Genomic DNA, 24,570 nt, shown 5'->3' with positions numbered 1-24,570 from the left:
TTCATGATGTGAGAAGTCAGTGCAACTGGTCTGTAGTCGTTGAGGACAGAGGGGCGCCCTTTCTTTGGTACCGAGACCAGGCATGATGTCTTCCAGAGCACCGGGACTCTCTCCAAGCGCAGGCTCAGGTTGAACAGTCGCTGGAGCACTCCGCTCAGCTGATCAGCACAAGCCCTCAGAACTCTGGGACAGACGTCATCTGGTCCTGTGGCCTTACCCTGGTGCAGCCTCTTCAGCGCCCCCTTTAACGTGTTCAGCTGTGATGGTCAGCCTGGCCTGGGGGATGGTGCTCATAGTGCTTTCAGTGCTGCAGGTGTTAATGGCGGAGGTGTTGGAGAGTGGCAGCTGTGGGGGATGGGTAGGTGAGTAGCCGTCGGGGGTTGTAGCTGTAGGCGGCCATGTTTGTGGGGGGATGGAGGAGGTGTTGGGCAGTCGCAGCTGTGAAGGGTTAGGGAGCATGTGGCTGTGGGGGGATGGGTGTTGCGCCACAGAGGACCCAGAATCAAACCTGTTAAAGAACTGGTTCAACTCGTTGGCCATCTCCAGGTTCCCTTCTGTTGCACACCCCAGCCTGTTTGAAGCCAGTGATCTCTCTCATGCTGCTCCATACATCTCTCACCCTATTCCTTTGCAGCTTTTCCTCTACCTTCCTCCTGTAGGTGTTCTTGCTCTCTCTTAACTTCTGCTTTAGCTCCCTCTGTACACGCTTGACCTCTTCCTTATCTCCCCTCCTAAAGGCTCTCTTCTTGTCATTCAGAAGAGCCTTCAGGTCGCTGGTGATCCAGGGTTTGTTATTGGAAAAGCAGTGTACGTCTTTGGTGGGGATGGTGTTGTCTACGCAGAAGTTAATATAGTCAGTGACACAGTCCACCATGCTGTCTATGTCGTCCCCATGTGGTTCACACAGCACATCCCAGTCGGTGGCCTCCAAAGCACCACGTAGATCCTCCATAGTCTCCTGAGACCATCTCCTCACAGTCCTCATGGTCACAGGTTGGCGCTGGACAATAGGCTTGTATAGTGGTGTAAGCAAGACAAGGTTGTGATCTGATCTGCCAAGGGGGGGAAGGACTGTGGAACTATATGCATCCTTAGCATTGGCATATAATAAGTCCAGTGTTTTGTTTTCTCTGGTCGGGCACTTAACAAACTGGTGGAAAGTAGGCAGAGTGGTGGAAATAGATACGTGGTTAAAGTCCCCTGAAATAGCTATAAAAGCGCTTGGGTGCTTTGTTTGTAGCCTGGCTGTGACTGTGTTTATGACGTCACACGCTACCTCTGCATTTGCCGTAGGTGGAATGTAAACAACAACAAAGATGGCGCATGTAAACTCCTAGTACGGACGCAGTCCTATGGCATACGGCTGTATTTGCGTGTTACTCTGTAATATCCCCCTCCTGCATCTGTTTTCATTTGAACAACAACATGTCCATTTTATTTCAAATATTAAAAATAAAATTTAAGCTAAATAGTTACCCTTGGCAGTAAAAGCATTTGATTTTTGGAAATTCTTATAAAAAAATTAAGGATACTCTTTTAAGTGCAATTTAGTTTGTAATGAGTTTGTAATGAGTGTAAATTTTATTCCTCATGTTGGTGCTGAATCTACCTGCCTAAACACATAAATATCTTGCTCTGGTGAACATGAGGATATTCTGGGAACAGCAATTTACAGAAGTTGAATTTTAACATGGCTGAAGTACGCACTAACTTTTGATTTTACTTTCTCTCTTGTAGCGCAGGAAGGACGTTGTGCTCTTAGGAGGCCTGGGGTGAAAAGACATTTCCGTGAGGATTTCCATTTGAAATGGCAGGAAGATCTTCTATCCTGGAACAGGAGCTCTCCTGTCCTGTGTGCTATGAAATCTTCAGGGATCCTGTTGTCTTGACATGTAGCCACAGCTTCTGTAAAGCCTGTCTGCAGCAGTAATGGGAGCAGAAAGTCTCCCTGGAATGTTCAGTCTGCAGGAGAAGATCTTCAAGAGACCGGCCCCCAATCAGCTTGGCTCTAAAGAATTTGTGCGAGAACTTACAGGAGAGGACTCCGAGACCTCCAGTAGAATCTGAAGAACTCTGCAGTCTGCATATTGAGAGACTCACGCTGTTCTGTTTGGATGATGAAGATCCTGTCTGTGACGCTTGCCAGAAATCAAGAAAACACAAATACTGTACTGAATAGAAAGGTAAAAAATAATGTATTTCTTAATTTAAAGGCTAAATTAGACATTGCTCACATTAACACCAGCAAGACCAAAGAAATGATCTTTGACTTTCGAAGGAATAAGTCTCCGCTGAACCCTGTTTCCATCCAGGGTGAGAACATAGAGGGTGTACATTCCTACAAGTACTTAGGGGTACACCTAGATGATAAGCTGGAGTGGTCTGGTAACACTGATGCCCTGTACAAGAAAGGTCAGAGCCAACTCTATTTTCTAAGGAGACTCAGGTCCTTTGGTGTGTGTGGAACACTGGTACACATTTTTTATGAATCAGTGGTGGCGGCGGCCATCTTCTACGCTGTGGTGTGCTGGGGCAGCAGCATCATGACAAAAGATGGAAATAGGCTCAATAAACTCATCAAGAAGGCTGGCACTGTGCTGGGGATGAGCCTTGACCCCATGGAGGTGGTGGCTGAGAGGAGCATGCTGACCAAGCTCACAGCCATCATGAACAACACCTCTCATCCGCTTCATGGGACTGTTACTGGGCAGCGGAGCACATTTAGCAATAGACTGCTCCAGCTACAGTGTTCAAGGGAACGTTTCCGCAGGTCTTTCCTACCGGCGGCTGTCAGGGTGTATAACGCTGCCCTAGGCTAGGACTGTTAGCCCTTCATTTGCTCCTCTATGGACAGCATGTTTACTCCATTGTACTTTTTGGACAATCAGTCTGTATAAACCTATGCACATTTTGCACATATTTTATTGTTTTTACAGTGACTATGATCAGCACATTTTGCACACAGCTATGTATTTATTTATTTTTATTTATTTATTTTGTTTGTCTTTTGTTTTATAACTATTGGGCTGGACTGCTGTAACACATCAATTTCCCTACGGGATTAATAAAGTATTATCTATCTATCTATTAGACACTTTACTCATTCATTATTTTTGTTTGTGTGTATAGATGCAGTGAGGCAAGATACTTTTTACAGCACTACACATAACCCAGGCCTACTGTACAGTACGTTAGAATACGTTAGTCAGCACACACTGCAAACCTAGTTGCAAAACCAATGATTGAAATTAACATTTACACAGGATGCAGTGCAATCTTGTATTCTCTGATACAACAATTGTCTTCATGGGATATACAGTAGATGGTTCTTAGCATTGAGAGAGAATTGCTCCTTTTCAGGTGAAGGTGATTCCCAAAAGTGAATAAAGAATGTTTTTTCTTCTTTTTGGAATTTTAATTTATTTAACATGTTTCTGAACATGAAAAGCAAAGAGATTACCAGCAAAGCTTTAACCAAACCTATTAAGGAACATTTAAATTGTTTCTAAAATTAAGATACAATTGATTTCTGCATGCTGATTGTCATACTTTTTTAGTTTCGTTTAGTTTTAACCGGATTACAGTTTCTACATATTTATTTACATAGAAAAAAATATTCAAGACTTGTGTTTGTAATATTTGCTTTCCTATAGGGTTTCTTGCTTTCACTTTTGGTAAATGCACTAGACTTACCAGTGTATTGGCCACCTGTTTTAAATTCTTATATTTTTCTTGATGATGCCTCTGGCAAAAATAATCTGAATTATTGATTCCATATTTATCAAATGTAATTTTGATAATACATGGTGTGGTCAACATTAAAAGCAAACAGATTGACAGCAAAGATTTAACCAAAACTATTAAGGAACATTCAAATTATTTCTAAAATAATGATGCAATTGATTTCTGCATGCTGGTTGTCATCCTTTTTTATAGTTTATACTACATTATAAGATCACTTTATTGGCCGTATACAATTTCTTGTATTAGGGATTTGTCTTTTCATATACCCCAGCCTGCTCTCTATGAGACACACAAACAGGAAGAGAAGCTTGGGGTCAGTCATTTATACTGCACCCCTGGAGCTGTTGTGGTTAAGTACCTTGCTCAGGGGCCCAACAGAGTAAGATCCCTCTGCCAGCCGCGGGATACAAACCGACAACCTTCCACAGGTTCTTAGCCACGGAGCCACCGCACCACCTAGAAGAGTACAGCTCCAACAGTACATACTGTACAGTATGTGTTGCTATTACAAGGAAAAAAATGATTGCATTTGTGACAAACATTTCAAATGAGGTTTATTATGGTAAATTTGCAAACATGCAGTTGTAATTTCACACTGTTGCCATGGTTTTGTAATACATTTTTTTAATTTACATTTTGAAATATGTTCTCAACATGCTTTCCTATGGCTTTTCTTGCTTTCACTTTGGGCAATTGCACCAGACTTAGAAAACATACAGTACCTCTGTGCTGGGCCCCTGTTTTAAATTAATATTTTGTTTCTTGCTTTTGCTCTTAGGCAAAAATAAGCTAAATTGTTTATTCTAAATTTAACAAATGAAATTAACTTTGATAATACACAGTATGATTTTTAGAAAAGTTTTTATTCTAGAAGCTAAGTATGACTTCATAAAGCCAGCGATCTTGCGGATTATTAGCTGTGAAACTAGAAGACAACAATCCCCAGTAAATTGAATGAAAGTGAGAGCAATGAAAATCAGATACTGTAAAGGTGCATAGATTTATTGAGCAAGTTATCAGTAAGAGGTTCACGAGGAGCTTGTCTTATTCAGGTCTGTTCAGGAATCATAAGTGCTCTGGTTTCTGTTATTATGGACTACTGTCAAGACGAAACACTACTACAATATAATCCAATACATTGTCCAGATAAGAAAGTGTTTGACAATTGGAGGCGCTACCATCCATAGGTATACACACTCTCAGATTATTAATAAAATAATAATAAAAGACTGGCATTTAAAACATATATTACCAACTCTTACTCTGATGGTCTTTAACACTGACACCCAGTAATCTTCAAAAGACAATATCTCAGCAATTGACGGTTCAACCATATTAAGGATCAATAAACCTTGCACTCCATCTATTTGTAAAATCTCAGTAATGACCTGACGGGATTTCTCTCTGACCCCTGAGTTTCTCTTGGTAGCAACTTAGTCTGACCTCCGTGTTTTTCCGAATCCATCAAAGTGTAAACTCTCATTTCCTTCCAGGAGCAGCTCAGGGCAGCACTATCGGAGCTGCACAGGAAACTCAATGCTTCAGAAAATGTTAAGGAAACAAGCAAGGAGACAGCACAGCACATTAAGGTAATATTGTAGAAAACAGCAAAGTTATCAGTTTTGAACGTCTTAAAATGCACCAAACTCAACTATAATTTTTCCAACAGTGATGCCACAGTGAAATACGTCTTGCATTTTTTCCATTTCAAAATGAGCAACTTCACCAGTTTCTGCGAGAAGAGGAGACAGCAGGATAGCTGCACTGAGGGAGGAAGAGGGGCAGAAGAGCCAGATGATGAAGGAGAAGATTGAGAGTCTCACGAGAGAGATCTCATCCCTGTCAGACACAATCAGAGCCATAGAACGGGAGATGGGAGCGGAAGACATTTCATTCCTGCAGGTAGAGATGAGACAACATCTCTGTGACAAGTCTTCTGTTTTCAGACTGGCAGCTTGCTTATTAAAAGGAAATTGGCTGTAGAAATTATAACAGAATTAAAAATAGTACTGTTTTCTGGAATAAATAAACCATAGACTTAATGAACATGATAGTTATTATTACACTGGATGGCTTAATATATATATATATTTAGCAATTTTATCTAATTTTTAACTCATGCTGTAGACCATGTTCACCTTTCCATGGTCTGTTATTATTAAAAAAGTTGGTGGTGTGTATTTAAATCAGTTTAGAAATGCAAATTAAAGAAGTGTTTTACTGAATGATGTATACTGCAACAGGAACTCTGACCTAGTGTATTAGAATTGCTGCTGTATTATAATTGTCAAAATCAAATGCACAATGCAAAAATGCAAAAACATTTTATTTAATGAGAACAATAAATGACTGGTCATGTTGTTGTTTTCCAGAACTAGAAGAACACAAAGAGCAGGTATGTGTCCAGTCTGTCTTCCTCTTTTCTATTGTCCTAACCCACAGCAGTTTAAACCAACAGCAGCACTGACTCCTGAATATTATTGCAGAGCTCAGTGCGCACTGCAGGATCCAGAGGAGGTTTCAGGAACACTGATCAATGTTGCCAAGCACCTGGGCTCTCTGAAGTACAGAGTCTGGGAGGAGATGCTGAGGATTGTTCAGTACAGTGAGTACTTGTGTACAGTGAGGAACATTGAGAATTGTGGAATCAGATAAAAGCAGTGAGAGTGTGACTGTCTGTGCAAGAGCCCTGGAGTGAAGTGACGGATCTCCTTCAGTTTGCTCTACAAAGGTGTCACTACATGGCCAGTTTGCCGTCAATGACACTTTAATGGGATCCTGGCTCCATCACAATAGGCCACAGTATCAGGCTAAGAATAAAATACAAATTTATAGAATACCAACTGTCTAAATCACATAGTGGTCACCATAACAGATCCCCCTTGAGTGGTAGCTGAGTGCAGGGAAATCTGTCGCATTAACCCCCGTGCGACCTGTAATACTGTGAAGGCATTATCCAGAAAGATATTGTTAACCATTCTTTTCAAGCAATCTCCAATCCCTTCCCAGATTGCTGCTAGAAGCAGCCCCCTTCCAAGGTTCTGATCTTTTATTCTCTCAGGAAAGTGTCTCAGTGCCTCCCTGACAGTGAGGGTCCAAACCAAATCTGACCTGACTAGGACTGCTCACTCACCAGACCCTTAAACAGAGAATACTAAGTTCACACACAGCTGACACCAATTTCCTACTATCCTTGTGCATACTTGATCATTATACTGTATGCTCTACCCCTGTATCCCTCTGGAGGCTCTTATTTAACACTTCAGATCCAGATGGCCTGTTACAGTGACGTGTGCCTGGAAAATGGCTTAGGATAAAAATAAATTACCATTGCAATAATTTTACTTGCAAATGCTTAACCTTTTGCTATATGATGCTATCATATATAAGTTACATTGCTATCAGATTATATAGTCAGTTCTGTTGCATTTTAAAATTTCGTATCCGTAAATTTTTATAAAAATATGCTTTTACGGGAAGAGTTTCACAGAATCTTATACTTGTTAGTGGTTTGTTCCCAGTTCAAGTACATGTTCTAACTCAAATGGGCTGAGTTGACATCTCTTATTTGTGGCTTTTCTGACGTTCAGATGAAAGTTTATCACTAATGATAATATTACCAATATTAGCCATATCACCCTGCAACTCACAACTGGCAACCCACTGAAGCTAAGCAGGTGTGAGCCTGGTCAGTACCTGGATGGGAGACCTCCTGGGAAAAACTAAGGTTGCTGCTGGAAGAGGTGTTAGTGGGGCCAGCAGGGGGCGCTCACCCTGCGGCTCATGTGGGTCCTAATGCCCCAGTGTAGTGACGGGGACACTATACTGTAAACAGGCGCCGTCCTTCGGATGAGACATAAAACTGAGGTCCTGACTCTCTGTGGTTATTAAAAATCCCAGGGTGTTTCTCGAAAAGAGTAGGGGTGTACCCCGGCGTCCTGGCCAAATTTCCCATCACTCTTTATCAATCATGGCCTCCTAACAATCCCCCTCTATAAATTGGCTCCATTACTCTGCTCTCCTCCCCACTGATCGCTGATGTGTGGTGAGCGTTCTGGCGCACTATGGCTGCCGTTGCATCATCCAGGTGGATGTTGCACATTGGTGGTGGTGGAGGGGAGCCCCCATTACCTGTAAAGCACTTTGAGTGGAGTGTCCAGAAAGTGTAAGCAATTATTATTATTACCTTGTGAGAGTTAAATTATAAAGTTCATGTCTTCAATCTTCTACCTATTTAACCAGCTCCTGTGACTCTAGACCCCAACACTGCAGAGTCAGGTCTCCTGCTGTCTGAGGACCTAACTAACGTGAGATGCAGAGGAGAGAGACAGCAGCTTCCTGACAACCCAGAGAGGTTCAAACACCATGGGTTTGTGCTGGGCTCTGAGGGATTCACCTCAGGGAAACACTGCTGGGATGTGGAGGTGGGAGATAAGGTGTGCTGGGCCTTGGGAGTGGCCAAAGGGTCTGTCAACAGGAAGGCAACAACTGCTGGAAGCACAAACAAAGGCTTCTGGACTATTTGTCGAATGGATGAGGTTTATAGTGCGCTGACCTCACCAGCAAAACAACACACTCTGAAGAACAAACCCCAGAAGATCAGAGTGCAGCTTGACTATGACAGAGGAGAGGTGTTGTTCTCTGATCCCAATGATGGGACTCATATCTACACTTTTCGTAACAGATTTGCAGAGAAGGTGTTTCCAGTCTTCTATCCCTACTTTGTTGCTGGACCTTTTCAAATCATCCCATTGGAGGTCTCAATAACTCTGGGATAGGATGATTAAAAAAAAATCTTCATCTGGGTGTTTATTATTTTCAATAAGTTTAATAATAGGGCCGCTGACCTTAAGGGGAAAGCTTATGTCATGTTAAGTCGTATATAATTAGTTAAATGAATACCTTATATTTTTGTATTTTCAAAACGAAAGCTAGAAAATGAATTGGATTTCTTATTTGTATTAATACATATTGATGTTTTGTTTTCTTTTATATTGTCTAATTGCAAGTATCACATAGGTGTGAGTGGTTCCTTTAAGGGAGAACGCCCTTCTGAGAAAGTAGATGTTATATAAGGGGCTTGGAAAGCTCACTCCATTTTTATAGGGAAAATATATATACTGTATAGTATTTTTGTAAGCTGTTTGTTTTAATTTTAGTGAGCATATTTTTTGTTTGTTTTTTACTTAAGATCTGCATTCTGAGTTTCATTTGATCAAGAGAGAAGTCAGCAGGCATCTGGCCTACTTTCATGAGGCATTACCATTTGTCTATTGCTGGACATAAAGTAGAATTTGAAAAGCAAATATCTGTATTCATTAAATGATTTATTTTATGTTGGGAACAACAAATACAGTCTGAGTTGAATGTGGCTGGTAAATATAAAAAAAAATGTATGTGCCTCTGTGCATTTTTGAAGAACTTGAGAAATGTTAATTGTGAGAGTAGGCCATTCACTCTATCACTTATGGTCATATTCATGTCATGTTTGTGGATGACTGCCAAAAACAATAAGAATTTATACTGATAAGTTAGGTTTCTGACTCTCTGTTTGGGTGTAGCAGTGATGCAAAAGGTTGCTTCATAATTTTGACTTTGAACCGACCTCTTGACATGTTCTCTTATTTTGAAGTTTTCTCTGGATGCTCAGATTTCTACCCACAGTCCCAAGCCATGCTGCCCAGGTAAACTGGCTTCTCTCATCTTACCTGATAGATCTGTCCTCTGTCTCATTCAGGGTGCAGAACCGACAGGTACCTGCTGAATTAGGCTCTAGTCCCTTTAAGGACAAAGTTCTTACTTGAACTGAATGGAGAATCCAACCTGTTAGTAATGCTTTTTTAAATTATTTTGTAGATGTATGAAGTGATGTAGTTGGTACCCCCTTACTGAAACCCAGCTTATTGAAGACACCTGTGCCTATTAAGAATTTAAATATTAGATCCTTAAGAATTGTTTTACTGTTTTGTACACTCCCAGCTGGCCTTGGTTTCTTCAAGTTCTTCTGAGTGGAGGCACAGTATAACTCATGTATCCTACTCTTGATTCAGCCACATGAAAGGGAGCAAGGTCTTCACTGATTAGGGTCTTGGTCATCTTCCCAAGGCTGACCTAACTGCCTAACTTTCTGATCTTGGTAAGAAACAGCTACTGACCAATCGTAAATGTATGTTTTTGTATGAAAATTTTGCTCATCTTTAAGAATAAAAGCCTGTTGCTGTCCTTAGGAATGTGAGAGATTAAGTTAACCTGTTTGCTTCTTCTGTCTTCCATATAGCAGTAATATGGAGTACAAAAAGCAGTAAGCTGTTTGATATGGAAACTTTAAAAGTACCATCTCAGTGCTTTAACTTCTGTGTTGAAGCAAGTGTTTATGTGCACTCACGTTGGTGCTTAAAGATGTTTCTTATGCACAGTTCTAACTACTGTACCTAGTTTCCAATTGTGCCTACATTTGTTTTAGTGCTTATCCTAAAGTAGATGAATTGATCACTCCTGTATCCTGTCATTCCTGCTTTACCTCATTAAATAAAAGATGAAACATGAGATTCTGTGTAAATTGAAAATTTAATGGACTTGTTAAAGTTGAAAATATGTACACAACGTGCAAATGACTGCTGTCCATAATTATTTTAGGTTTTTGCACACATGTCTACGTCTAAAGACTTCCTAAAGCTATCTTTAGGTTCTACTTAAGATGGGTGTGATAAAATGGATTATAATTCTTTCCTAAAACCACTAGCTCTATGAAACCCCATTCTACGGTACCCACCGTTCTCATAATCACCCAGGTGAGAATGTGCATCTTTGCATTGATCAATAAAACATTCTGAATGGTTTCCCAACACTGTTCATTAGAACACCACAAATTGCATGGAAAATTTGTAATGCTATGTTCTGTACAGTACATGAGACTGATCATGTGTAATGCAAGTTTTTCAAGATGGATGCAAATTACAGGATGTCTGAGCAGCTGAACAAGAGTTTCACTCTCTGCAGTTTCAGCCAGGATAAGGTGGGTGAACATTTTAAGGAAAACAGATTTAACAATGAAATAAGTTTAATCTAATGAACCAGTGATGGGACCGAGGGAGGGTCATTGTACTGCAGTCTTTTTATATTTATGCTGGCATGCTGTGATGTAAAAAATATTGAGATACACAGGTGTAAAGTGACACAATGTTCTTTTGAGTGTTCAAAGATGTGCAGGAAAAACATGCAAAAAGATAATCAAGCAATGGTTTTGTACGGTAAACAGAATGGCTCTTGGGAATGTTCAGCGTGCAGGCAAAATTCTTCAAGAGTACCCTCCCCCAACCAGGCTCTAAAGAACTGGAGTGAGGCCTTCTTACAGGAGAGGAGTCAGACACCATCAGTAGGGTCTGCGTAGGGAGAAACTCAAGCTCCTGTCTTGTTCTTTGTCACATCTCAAGAAAACATAAAGCTCATCAACTCTATCCAATAGAGGAAGCTATAATGTACCAAAAGGTATGTTATATTTGTACATTGTAAATATCTTGCATCCAAGACCAAATAGTTAAAAACAGGAACTAGGGAATGGGGACGTGGAACCAGGAAGAGGAACACAGAAGTTAAAACCATAACAAGGCCAGGCACTCCAAGCCCCAGACTCAGATGATCAGGACGTCGTGTTGAAACCTGTGTTGTCAGGCCACTCCTGGACCCGCTGGTAGGCGGGCTTCCAGGCGTCCGTTTTCCAATGCTGAGCCCTGAACACCAGAGGAGCCAGACTTAAATAATAAGAGGGGAACAGAGGACAGGTGCACACAATGACAATAAATAATACAAGGTTGGAGCGCCCTCTGAAGGAGGGATGACGATCGTATAGTACTTTACTGAATCACTGTAAAGTGTCTTGTAAAGATACGGCCTTGTATCTTAAAAAACGGTTTAAGTCCTGGCTTTGACTCCTTGCAGCCACGTGGTTGGTAAAATCAGATTGCCAGGTTACTTGGAGAGAGAAGAGAAGTCCTTGAGTTAATCAACTAAATTGAACAATCACAGTTGATATTTGTTCCATAATATTATTAGGCTGGCCTTATAGTTGCATTACTTACCAGTTTTCTCCTTGGGTGTTCTGTTAGGTGGAACAGACAGACAGATCTAGGCAGTGGATGGGTGATGACAACATCTTACTCAAATAGATAATCTGTGTTTTGTTTTAGATTTGTGCTTGTTCAGTACAGCGAGTACAAGGGGGAAGGATTTGCAGGCTTTCATAGTACTGGAGGGACATTGAGAATTGTGCAGTCAATCACATAGAAGCAGGGAGAGTGTGACTGTCTGTGTAAGAGCCCTGGAGTGAAGTGACTGATCTCCAGTTTGCTTTACAGGAGTCACTACATGGCTAGTTTGTCCTAGTGAATCTCTCCTGACAGTGTGTTTGTAGTGTCCTGACTATTTAGATGCTTGCTCATGCATCGCCGGCTTGATTGTGTTCTCCAGTGCTGTGTTTCCCTGCCTCTTTTTTGAGATTCAGTCTTTTATTCCTTGAAATTTAATATACTGATACCACAACACATTACTGCAGTCATCCTCCTCTGTAATATCATACACTTGAGACAATGTATGATAAGGGCTTCATTTAATAGGCTTGATATCTTATGCTTTCATCTCACTTAATTCTCATCAAAATGATGCTTGTCAGGTTGTTCAATAAAAATCACCAACACACGCATATGCTCAGGTGCAATGAAAAGGTTTAATATTAGAATCCTTATTTCTTTGCATTTAAGTTCTTAATCCTTTACACTCAAAAAAGTAAGGAAGCCCATTGCTGCCATCAAAGAAAAAAAATATTGTGAGAAAATTAACTTGTTATTGCCAGATTTTATCTTATGAGATTTACTATCTCATAATTACATGTAATGTATACTGTATATGATAATCACAAGATAGCACAATTGTCATACAATACCTATATTATCATTAGTTGATTTTCAGTTTTATGCAGTGAAATGATCTTCTTGTGAGTGTCCTCAAATCTGTAATGACTGTGCTGTCATTGTGATAGATTGTGTTCATACACAAGTGATTATTTGTATCTTGTACTAATGCAAAAAAATACTATCTTGGAATAATGAGATGATTTTCTCATAATTTTGAGATATGCATGTATATTGTTTTTCCTTAACAACAACAATGTGCTTCCTTAGATGCGATTACTTTATTCTAAAAATTTTCTTATGTTTCTGTTTGTACAGCTCCAATCTCCACTAATCTTTTCTTTATTTATTTCCATGTTGCTTTTACTGGTTCATTTATTTGGAAGTTACACTTTGAATAAAGTATAAATGTAATCACATGTAAATAAGTCTTAATAAATTAAAAAAGCCTTAATAACTATATTAAATATTTAATATATAATTGTTTTTTTAGCTTGTGGGATATTTCTTGTTATTTGTATTTCCTTTCAGCTCCTGTGACTCTGGACCCCAGCAGAACCTCGACTCTCACTGTCTGATGATCTGACCAGTGTGAGATGCAGAGCTGTGAGAGAGCAGCTTCCAAACAACCCAGAGAGGTTTGATCACTGTTACTATGTTCTGGGATCTGAGGGGTTCACCTCAGGGAGACACTGCTGGGATGTGGAGGTAGGATACAACACTTACTGGATTTTGGGTTTGGCCAAACAGTCCATCAGCAGGAAAGGAATAATCACTCTGAGCCCAGAAGGGGGTGTTTGGGCTCTACAGCTGTGTGGAGATAATTACTTTGCTCTGACGACACCACAGGCAAAACTCACTCTGAAGAGGAGACCTCAGAAGATCAGAGTGCAGCTGGACTATGACAAGGGTAAGGTGTCATTCTCTGACCCCAGTGATGGGACTCATATCTACACTTTTAAAAGACATTTACTGAGAGGGTGTTTCCAGTCTTCTGGCTGAATTCTAGATTTTCTCCTTTGCGAATCTGCCCACTGAAGGTGTCTGTAACAATGGAAAGTAACACAGTGCATTAAAGGTGAAGATCTTGGCACAGTGGATCACAGAAGTATTTTGGATGAGCACTTTATTTATATATTGATGGAATAAAGAAACACAACACCTCCTCCTCCGCACTCTGGCCCACTCGTCTGTGTGGAACAGGCTGAAGAGGACCTGATGCCACTACTGACGAGTCCATCACAGCCTCTGTCTGGCCCAAGCCATTTGGGTGTGATGTCTAGGAGGTGTGAGCAGGGGGCCTCTGACACGTCGCGTTGCTCTAAGGCCAGCAGTATAGAGTCTCACTGTCCTCTCACTGATGCGGGCATTGTGTCTGCCGGCAGTTTCAGTAGCAGTACAGGTTGCAGATCTAAAACAATCTCTCAGATGGACCAGTCTGATGTGTTGGTCCTGCTCTGGTGTGGTCACTCGAGGGCGACCGGATCTTGGACGGTCATCTGCCCTGCCAGTCTGCTGAAACCTTCTCTGCAGTCGGGACACAGTGGAGCAGCTTACTTCATAGTGTCTAGCAATGCTGGCACATGACATGTCTGCCTGCAGCATGCCAATGGCCCTCTCCCTTGCTTCTGGTGACATTCAAGGCATTATGGAATGCACAGAAAACTGACCAAGTGTGGCCTTTTTCTTGCAGTAACCTGAGCTTTGAATTAAGGCCATTTTAAAGGTGACCTGATCAGGCATTGTTCCATCTGGACATTGTTGGGTAAAAGTGCACCTAATGGGCTTTTGAGTGATTTGCAAGTTGTGATGCCTCACTGCACAAGCTGTATTGCTGGTAAGAAAGGCTTAAAACAAATTGACAACTTTATGAAAGTAAATAAGCTATAACTATAGTATTCTCATTCCAGAATATGTTGAGTTTCTTTTTTACAGCAGTATACTGTATATGCAATAATCTTTAAAAATTACTTTTCGTATGTGTACTTTTCTGTAACAGGCAATATCAGATTCTTTGATGGAGCATACAGAATGAGGACATTTCACACTGTAGTGTACCATTTGCATGTAGAACAAACATTGAAAGAAGCATTAATTATGTTTTTTCACAAGGAATTAATATTGTTCTTCTGCTGTTTTCTGTCTGTTAAGTAGCAATGTTTTTTGCCATTAGTTATATCACTTTGCAACTCACAACTCTTAACCCACTGAAGCTAAGCAGATATGTCCCTGAATGGATGGGAGACTCCTGGGAAAGCTTGTTGCTGGAACAGGCGTTAGTGAGAGTGCACTCACTCTGCAGTCTGTGTGGGTCCTAATAGCTCAGTATAGTGATGGGGACACTATACTGTAAATAAATGCACCATCCTTCGGATGAGATGTAAAATCAAGGTCCTGTCATTAAAAGTGCAAGGCGTTTCTCGAAAAGAGTAGGGATGTTACTCTGGTGTCCTGGCCAAATATTCACCTGACATTCTCCATTCATGGCATGGCATCCTTATAATCTCTATTTATGCATTGGCTTCATTACTCCGTTCTCCTCCTAGCTGATGACTGATATATGGTGAGTGTACTGGTGTACTTTGACTGCCGTCACATTGTCCAGGTGGAAACTACACACTGGTGGTCATGGAGGGGAGTCTTCATTACTTGTCTAGTGCTTTGAATGGAGGGTCATGAAAAGCACCATTTAAGTGTAAGAAATTGTTCTTATTAATTATTTTATACGGTGACCAAAATGGAGCAAAATATTCCAAATGCCCAAGCACAATGTAACCATTACCTTCCTTGACTGTAGTTCTCTTTGGAATAACCTATGGGGTAGCTACTGTATATATCAAAATGTCTTTATTGCTCAAAGGAGTCGAATAGGTTAATTAAGCAAAATCTTAGAATCTGTTAGAATATCATTTTCATTTATACTCTCTTCTAATTGAGAAGTTTGTACTTAGCTTTATATTTAATTAAATTAAGCTTTTTTTCTTTAGCTAGCTCATCTGTGATTGCAAAATCTATTGTTCATTCATATAAAGGACACAATCAGCACAACTCTTGCCCTGTGAGCCACAAGTAATATCAAAGAAGCACCAAATGTGTATTTATATTTTCAGTAAACAATGATATTTGTAACTAAATAATTGTATATTGTGTAATGGACATGGATAATACAGAAACCAATACAGACAGATCTAAAAAAACCTAGATTCTTGTCAGTATATTTTTAAGCTGTAAATATTACAATAGAAGTCATGAACACAATTTCTGATGCTCCTAACAGAAGATCTGCTCATGACAATGAAATTATTAAACACTATTTTCAACTTTCCTAATTATGACAGTCCATGCAGAAATTTCAATTTTTCCACAAGAAATGTCTCAGCAACGCATAACAGACTCTGTTTGCGTAACAGAGTCCGGCTGCTAAAAGTTCAGCTGGAAATTTTGAACAAAATGAATTAAAATAATAATCAACTGATTCTAACTCCTCTGTAATTTGTTGTGTGTCTACTTAGAGCAGTACAGGTGAGGTGGTGTGAGTATTGAGTGAGAGGACACAGGAGAAACAGAAGTGACGTTGGCTGAACAAGCTTTGAGCTTCTCAGGACGATTTTGCCCACTAGAGGGACCTTTAACTGGGAACTGTCACATATTCCAAAAGAAGATGTACTGTATAGCCACATTGCTTGTGTTGTGAAAATTAAGTTGACATTTCATGAGAGTTGGGGTGTTAGCCCTTGTGCGTTGCCTAAATTCCCCCATGGGCTTGTACTGTATAGTCTTGCCTCCCTAAAGTTTCCGCTTAATCAAATTATTCATCCAGATTCACACTTATTTACCTTGTCTGATTTGCAGTGGGGCTGCTGGTACAGAGGCTGCTGTATGTTTTCCAGGTGGGTCCTTCATTCAGTGGTGGATGAAGTGAATCCTCTCCTACAACCTTTTGAAATGAAAGGTGCTGTATTGATTACAGGAAATATTAACCTTAAGATATGGTTTGCAAGCATATTGGAGTCTGTATTGTTGTCTACGTTTAAGTGAATATAAAATATCACCTATTGTCAAAAGATTAGACATGATTCTTCAGTGTCAGATCTTTTCAGATCCCTGGATCAATAAACTGCAAACCACAAAATAAGTGTAAGACGGACCAGACAGTCTCTTTTCATCTGTAAAGGTTTTTTTAGTTAGTGTCAGTAACAAATACAACATTAGTAAATACACAGAATTAGAAAGAAATGAGATTGTGGATTAGTTGTTCTTTTTTAGATACAATAACAATTTTGGAAACAAACAGAACAAGTTGCAAAAGTAATCAAAGAGGACACAGACAGATTGCTATACCTAACTGATAACATTGGATTTGTACAATTCTGGGGTATTGTATACAGGTAGCAAAACATAAACCAGGAATATGAAATGTAAAAAACTAAGCTGAGAAGATGGTGCAATCTGGGATGCGTCTTGTAATATTATTTACAAAAATGGTCTGTGGAGAGATATATAGTACAGTTTTTCTTCTGGGTAACCCTTCGGTGATTGTTCATTGGCAAACCCAACTAGTTATAGGTAGATATCTTAACATAAGGCAGTTTACAATTTTACACCACCTACAGTATAGCAGTTTAGAAAAATACAGTATTTGTATCTTAAACATATGTGGAAATAGTTCAACTCTCAATTATAATGTGAATAAAGATATTTTATACTCAAAGATCCATTGGCCAAAGGTCCTTGATGAGTGAAACTCCTGCCTAGAAGACCGAGCTGGCTGGTTTGGTCCATAATTCAGCTTGGCAGCTGCTCGCTTTGTCCAAGGAGGGTCTCAGTGCCAGAGAGTGGCACTGAGAGAAAAGAGCATTGCCTAGTGTTAGGCTTAGCCCCTAGCCAAAAGTTAGTGTCTTGCTGAACACAAGGAAGTCAGGTTGGGAGAAGTCAGAAGTCGGTTTGTCCCAGATATAGATTGGTTCTTAATATGGGTTGATATTTAGGATGTTGACAAAAAGAAAGTGGATTCGCAAACACAAGATTTCTTCTGTTTCAGAAAGAATAACTTGGTCACAATTCTTTTTAACTGACTCACTCTCTCAGCCTGGTGTCTTGGAGAAAAGTGTAAAGTCCTGACTTTGACATCTTGCAATCACGTAGTTGGAAAGTCAGATTAGGAGTTCAGTTAGAGAGAGATGAGGAGCCACTGAGTTAACTAATGGAAATGAGTCAAATTCTTGTTTGTAAGGTATGACATCAAAAGTTGTTGACTTATGGCAGATTCCTCATCAGTGGATCTGTCTTTGGGTGATGAACAGTGTCCTTGAACCTGTGGTTCTGGGAAGAAAACAGACTACAAATCTGAAGGAGCCCATCTGTGCTATGAGGTCTTTTATTCAATTCAATTCAACTTTATTGTCATTAAACTTACACAGGTGCATAGTATAATGAAAAAGTGTTTCTCATTAGTCACTCAGGTGCAGTATATAAATAGGACAGAAGATAAGACAATAGACAGTTACACAATAGCAATAACAGTAACATGTAATAACATGTTATTAACATAACATTCCGCAAACAGAGAAAATTTACAGGACAAAAACAGTGCAAGGTAATTCTTGGAACAGTGCAAAAAAAATAGTATGGTTAAAAGTAGTATGGTTAATTAATAAATATTAAATATTATTATGCCTGTTACAATTTTACTGGGCTATCGAGGGGACAGTACAATTTTGGCTTACATGTGTGTGTGGTGGTGTAGGAGTACAGTGGTTGTGGGTACAGGAGGATGTTAGGAGAGATCATAATAAGGTGGAAGGGAGTGGGGGCATCACCAACTTGACAGCTCTGGGGAAGAAGCTATTTTGGAGTCTAGTTGTGTGCAACTGGAGTGACCGGAACCTTCTGCCAGATGGTAGGGGAATAAACAAGTTATGACTGGGGTGAGTGGGTTCAGACGTAATTTTGGTGGCTTTTTTTAGACTCCTGGTGTTGTATATTTCCTGGATGGATGGTAAGGCACTGCCGATGATGTGTTGGGCAGTTTTGACCACCCGCTGTAGTGCCTTATGGTCAGATGCGGTGCAGTTGCTGTACCAGACTGTGATGCAGCTGGTCAGTATGCTCTCCACCGTAGATCTGTAGAAGTTGGTGAGGATCAGTGGGTGTAGGTGTATTTTCTTCAGCCTTCTCAGGAAGTACAGCCGCTGTTGTGCCTTCTTGATGAGACTGGAGGTGTTCAGTGTCCATGTAAGGTCCTTAGAGATGAGAACGCCTAGGAATTTGAAGTTATTCACCATCTCCACCACAGACCCTTCTATGTAGATGGGGGAGTGATCTTTTCCTTGTCTTCTGAAGTCAACAATCAGCTCTTTGGTTTTGCTGATGTTGAGACATAGGTTGTTGGTTCGGCACCAGTCTGCGAGTTGTTTTATCTCCTCCCTGTAGGCAGTCTCATCGTTGTCAGTGATCAGGCCCACGACTGTGGTATCGTCAGCATACTTGGTGATGGTGTTTGTGCTGAACTTAGCAGTACAGTCGTGGGTGAACAGGGAGTAAAGCAGTGGGCTGAGCACACAGCCTTGAGGGGCACCGGTGTTAAGGGTGAATGTGTTGGAGGTGAGGTTGCCAATCCTGACAGTCTGGGGTCTGCTGGTGAGGAAGTCTAGGATCCAGCTGCAGAGGGTTGTATCTAAACCTAGAGCCCTGAGTTTGGTAGAAAGTTTTATGGGTATGATGGTGTTAAATGCTGAGCTAAAGTCAATGAACAGCATTCTTGTATAGGTGTTCCTTTGATCCAGGTGGGTTAGTGTGGTGTGTAAAGCTATAGAGATTGCATCCTCTGTGGAGCGGTTTGTGCGATAGGCAAACTGGAGAGGATCCAGTGTTTTTGGAATGCTGGCTTTAATGTGCGGAATAAGTAGTTTTTCAAAGCACTTCATTATGATGGGGGGAAGTGCAATAGGGCGGTAGTTGTTTAGGCATGTGGGGGCTGATTTTTTCGGTACTGGCATGATGGTGGTTGTCTTGAAGCAGCTAGGTAGAGCGGCCTGGGCCATGGACATGTTGAAGATGTCGGTACAGACATCAGCTATCTGCCAGGCAATCTGAGTACAGTACCAGGCCAGGGATACCATCAGGTCCAGCAGCTTTATGTGTGTTCACTCTACTTAGTGATTTCCACACATCTAGCTTCGATAGTGTGGGGGGTGGGGTGGTAGGGGAGTCAGTGGTCCAGGTGGATGGTTCAGGGTTTTGAGCTTCGAAGCGTGCATAGAAGGTGTTAAGCTTGTTTGGAAGAGAGATCTCATCCCTTTCAAATACAATCAGAGCCATTGAACAGGAGATGGGAGCTGAAAATGTTTCATTCCTGCAGGTATAGATCAGTCTCTCTGTGACAGCTACCTGCTGAATGCAGACTGACACTAATGAATGGTCAGATTCACCCGACTGCATTGTGCACTGTGCTGTGCTATAACATGGATGAGTCAGTTCTGCTGTGAGTTTGATCCTGCCAGCTACAGTCAGGAAATCTGAGGCTCAAACTGACCTCACTTTCATACACGAAGACCATTGACTACTCCTGGACTGCAGTCAATCAAAGTTGGCAGCAATACGTACTGCTCAGTACACAGCAGGCCCTATTAATTTAAAATGCTTAATGAGATCTTTAATCAGTATACAGAGTGTTTAGAATATTGAAATGTTTTACAACTTTTGTATTTGTTTTATTGTTCTACTCTTTTGAGATTTTTGGATTTGATTTCTGTGTTTTAATTATGGCCAGAGTTGAATTTACTGTTTATAAAAAAAGTATATGCAGTAAAAGGGTGAAAATTAAATATCTATCTAATACATGGTCCTGTTGTATTTTTTTCAGAATTACAAGGACACAAAGTGCAGGTACTGTATGCGAACTCCAGTCTGTCTTCCTCTTTTCTATTGTACTGAGTCTAAACTCACAGGAGCACTGACTCCTGAATATTATTGCAGAGCCCAGCTCACACTGCAGGATCCAGAGGAGGTTTCAGGAGCACTGATAGATGTTGCCAAGCACCTGGGCTCTCTGAAGTACAGAGTCTGGGAGAAGATGCTGGGGATTGTTCAGTACAGTGAGTACTGAGGGGTAGGATCACAAGAGGGAGGGATTTACAGGTTTTCACAGTGCAGGAGGAAGATTTAGAAATGTGCAGTCAATCAGATAGAAGAAGTGAGAGTGTGACTGTCTGTGTAGGAGCCCTGGAGTGAAGTGACTGATCTCCAGTTTGCTTTACAGGAGTCACTACATGGCCGGTTTGTCCTGGTGATCCTTTCCTGACAGTGTCTGTAGTGTCCTGTCTCTTTAGCTGCTGTTCACCTACTGATACTAACAGGAATGTTCTCTGTAAACTTCTAAGCCTCTACTAATATCATTCTCATTTTTTAAATCTTACTATATTTTATTTTAAAACATTTAACTTATTTAGAGCCCATCACTAGTGAATGAATTTCCCAACTGATTTCTGTAACTCCCCGGGTCTCTTAATATTTTCAACATTATTAAATGTGTAACATTTGATTCCTTTTACATCAAGGTTGAGGTATTTCAAAGCTATTGTTTGTCACACCCATTGCTGACTTCTGCATAGTTTTTTAAATTCTCACTTTTATACATCTTTTTGACCTTTGTATTACTCATAATGATTTACAGAAATTTGCCTTTACATTTTTCAAGCCTTTATTAATGTTAATTTTGTGTGATAATCCTGCTATACAGTGTATTTAACTTATATGTATGTATTTATATAATATATATATTATATACAGAATGTCTCAATTGAAGATGACATTGATGCCATTTTTTAAAATCAAACTCATATTTTCATGATTTAGTTTATTTTTACAATGAGTTTTACTAATTACTAATACAGTATGTTAGTATTATTAACATTTTACAAAATTGCACTGGTATTTAATTAAATTTTATTTATGGAAAAATGTCTTTCAGGAGGTTAATGTTGATTTCTGTCATTTTTTCTATCAGCTCCTGTGATTTTGGACCCCAGTACTGCACAGTCTCACCTATCATTGTCTGAGGATCTAACCAGTGTGAGATATTATGAGAAACAGCAGCTCCCTGACAACCCAGAGAGGTTTGATACCCATGTCTATGTGCTGGGATCTGAGGGATTCATCTCAGGAGACACTACTGGGATGTGGAGACAACACTTTTTGGGCTTTGGGTTTGGCCACTCTATCAACAGGAAAGGATCGCTCACTTTGCACTCAGAAGAAGGAGTACAGCTGTGGGGAACTGCTTACAGTGCACTGACCTCACCAAAGACACGACTCACCCAGAAGAAAAAAACCCCAGAAGATCAGAGTTCATATGGACTATGACAAAGGGGAGGTGTCATTCTTTGATGCCAATAATGGGACAACCATCTACACTCTTAAAAACACATTTACTGAGAGGCTATTTCCTCTCTTCTTTTGTGGTGACTTTGTTCCTCTGCAAATCTGCCCAATGAAGGTGTCTCTAACAGTAGATAAGCACACAAAGTATTGATTACTGCAGGACTGGTGTGAAAAAACTTTCCTAAATAGATCATCAGTATGTTCCTTCTGTACAGTAAGTAAGAGTATTGAAACTTAGATGTAGGTTTAATCAAAGCTATAAGATAATAATAATACCGCTGTCATTGATAAAAGCCATGTATCTCTTGGACGTGTGTCAGGGTTAGTGTTAATCAGGACCCTATGCAGATGGCAGAATCCGGAAGGGAGTGAAACACAAGGGAGAGTAGACTAGGGTAGGGGCTGGTAGAAGAACAGGGGGGCGTATTGAGGGTGCACTGGTGCTTGGTGGGGCATGGTCCAGGCGAAAGTCCAAGGGGAGTCCAAAGGGTAATCCAGAGTGAGCAAAAGTCCAGAGCCTGGTGATCCATCCATGACAGACATGACAAAAGTTCACGAGGAATGACGGCAGCCGAAATCTTGGGAGAAATTAGAATAATTTATTGGGAGGATAGGACCCCCATAGCTGCAAAGGTGGAGAGGGGGTGGAGGAGGGATGCAGAAAACGAACGAGGAAGAGGAGAGGGTGAAGTTTGATATATATGGAGACCGGTTGCTTACGTCAGGATTAGTGAGAATTGCGGCAGCTGTGTCGAATGAGCTCGGCTGCTTTCATTCCTCCCGAACTTTCATTAAAAACTCCATTTCAAGAGGAATGACGGCAGCCGAAAGCTTGGGAGAAATTAGAATCATTTATTGGGATGTGGAGATTTGGCGTAACCCGCTTGGCTGAGGGCCGACCTCCCAGCCGTTGGACGGGGAGGATAGGACCCCCCAAAAGAACCAAGCGGGACCCCCAGTCACCAGTGCAGAAAAAAAAACAAATGATTATTAAACTAATTCAGCCGAGGAGAGAAAGTGCCTGCTTGAGGGTACCGGGGTTAGTTTTGATGTATGCATGATAAGCCTCGGAGGACCAACGGCCGAGTTGCTTGATGAGATACTCGGGTATGCCTTGGCGAGCGGCAGAGGACGCAGCCCCTGATCTGAAGGAGTTCCCGGAGAATTGTTCAGGGGGGTATCCGGCGGTTAGAAGGATGTTGTAGAGGTGAGAGAGGAACCAGTTGCGGGTCACGATACGGCCCTTCTCGTTTACAAACAGAGGGGCAGTAGGCAAAGCTCCGGCAGAGGTGCGAAGATGTGCGTAATGGGATAGAGGCTCATATGGGCTTACGTATGAACAGAGTTTGAAATAATAGATGAGAGTAACAGACGCAAGTTGGTCGGTTTTGCTTTTCTTGAGATAGAAGGTCAGTGTATCGGAAGATAAGATGGAGATGTCGGATAAGCAGGGTTGAGAAGAGGGATCGAAGGATGTGGAAGCAGCGGTAATTTCAGAGCATCTTAGGAAGCCGAAGAAGTGCGGTCAACCCAGGGTGAGTGGTAACCCGACCTGAGAACGTAGATGCAGGATTCGAGGATGTCCAAGGTAAGTGGTGTGCGTTGGTTCAGAAGTGGTTTTTCAAGCTGCTGAAAGCCTTTAAGCAGGAGACTAATTTGAGGGTGGATAAGGGAGGGACAGGTCGTGCCGAAAAGGAGTTTATGGAAGAAGTGGATGGCGCAATAGCAAACGAAGGATGATACAGTGAGAATATCGAAAGAAGGGAATTTTATGTTCGTGGAGAGGTGGAAGGATTGGAAGCCCTTCCAAGCAGTCCAGTAAGAGTTGAGAGTTTGAGGGGCAATCCCTAAGAGAAAAGTTTGCTGGGCCAGGTGGACGTAGTGATGGAAAGGATGATTCAGAGGAACGTGAGTTCCGAATAGGGAGGTACTGTGCATAGGTTCGGTCTTGCATCTGGTGCCAAGTTCCTGAATTTCTGAAATTGAAAGCGAGAGAGAGAGTCAGCTATCTCATTAAGGTGACCTGGAATGTGAGCAGCTACGAGGACGAATTGATGTGTGAGAGAAATCCATTTAAGGCGGCGGAGAAATTTCATGATAGATCGGGATGAAGACCTTCCTTTGTTGATTATATGGACTACTGTATAGTTGTCCGAATGGATAAGGACGGATTTTTGTTTCCAATTGTGGCCCCAAAGAGAAGCTGCAACGACGATTGGAAATATTTCAAACAAGGCCGATGACTGGTCGGCGAGAGGGATCGAAGAGAATTCAGGAGGCCAAGGGGCCGCAAACCACTGGCCTTTGTAATAGCCTCCAAAACCGACTGAGGGGGCTGCGTCTGTGAAAAGCTCGATATCCTCGGCGTCGGAGAGGAGGTCATCGTATTGCCATTCCAGTTGGCCAAGAAAAGCTGCCAAAGCGTGAGCTCGGATTTGCAGTCGGCTGAAAGGCTTACGTGGTGGTAAGAAGAGGACACGGAAGAGGTGAGGTCGAGAAGGTAGGAGATGAATGACACGCATGGCGTAATTGAGGTGGC

The 24,570-nt window shown here is 41.2% G+C and overlaps 2 pseudogenes across 2 annotated transcripts; both read left to right on the top strand.

Moving 5' to 3' along the window:
• Positions 1-1,741: 1,741 nt before the first annotated feature.
• On the top strand, positions 1,742-14,620 carry LOC148650175 (E3 ubiquitin-protein ligase TRIM35-like; annotated as a pseudogene). The gene is made up of 7 exons (XR_015926224.1): positions 1,742-2,168; positions 3,130-3,134; positions 5,462-5,646; positions 6,117-6,139; positions 6,231-6,349; positions 7,987-8,209; positions 13,193-14,620. The product of XR_015926224.1 is annotated as an E3 ubiquitin-protein ligase TRIM35-like (transcript).
• Positions 14,621-19,937: 5,317 nt separating this feature from the next.
• On the top strand, positions 19,938-22,633 carry LOC148650174 (zinc-binding protein A33-like; annotated as a pseudogene). The gene is made up of 3 exons (XR_015926045.1): positions 19,938-20,010; positions 20,515-20,746; positions 21,658-22,633. The product of XR_015926045.1 is annotated as a zinc-binding protein A33-like (transcript).
• Positions 22,634-24,570: the final 1,937 nt, after the last annotated feature.

The sequence above is a fragment of the Lepisosteus platostomus genome, chromosome 13 (assembly GCF_059453375.1).
Source record: "Lepisosteus platostomus isolate fLepPlt1 chromosome 13, fLepPlt1.hap1, whole genome shotgun sequence".
Lineage (NCBI taxonomy): Eukaryota > Metazoa > Chordata > Actinopteri > Semionotiformes > Lepisosteidae > Lepisosteus > Lepisosteus platostomus.
This window is presented reverse-complemented; position numbering and strand designations above follow the sequence as displayed.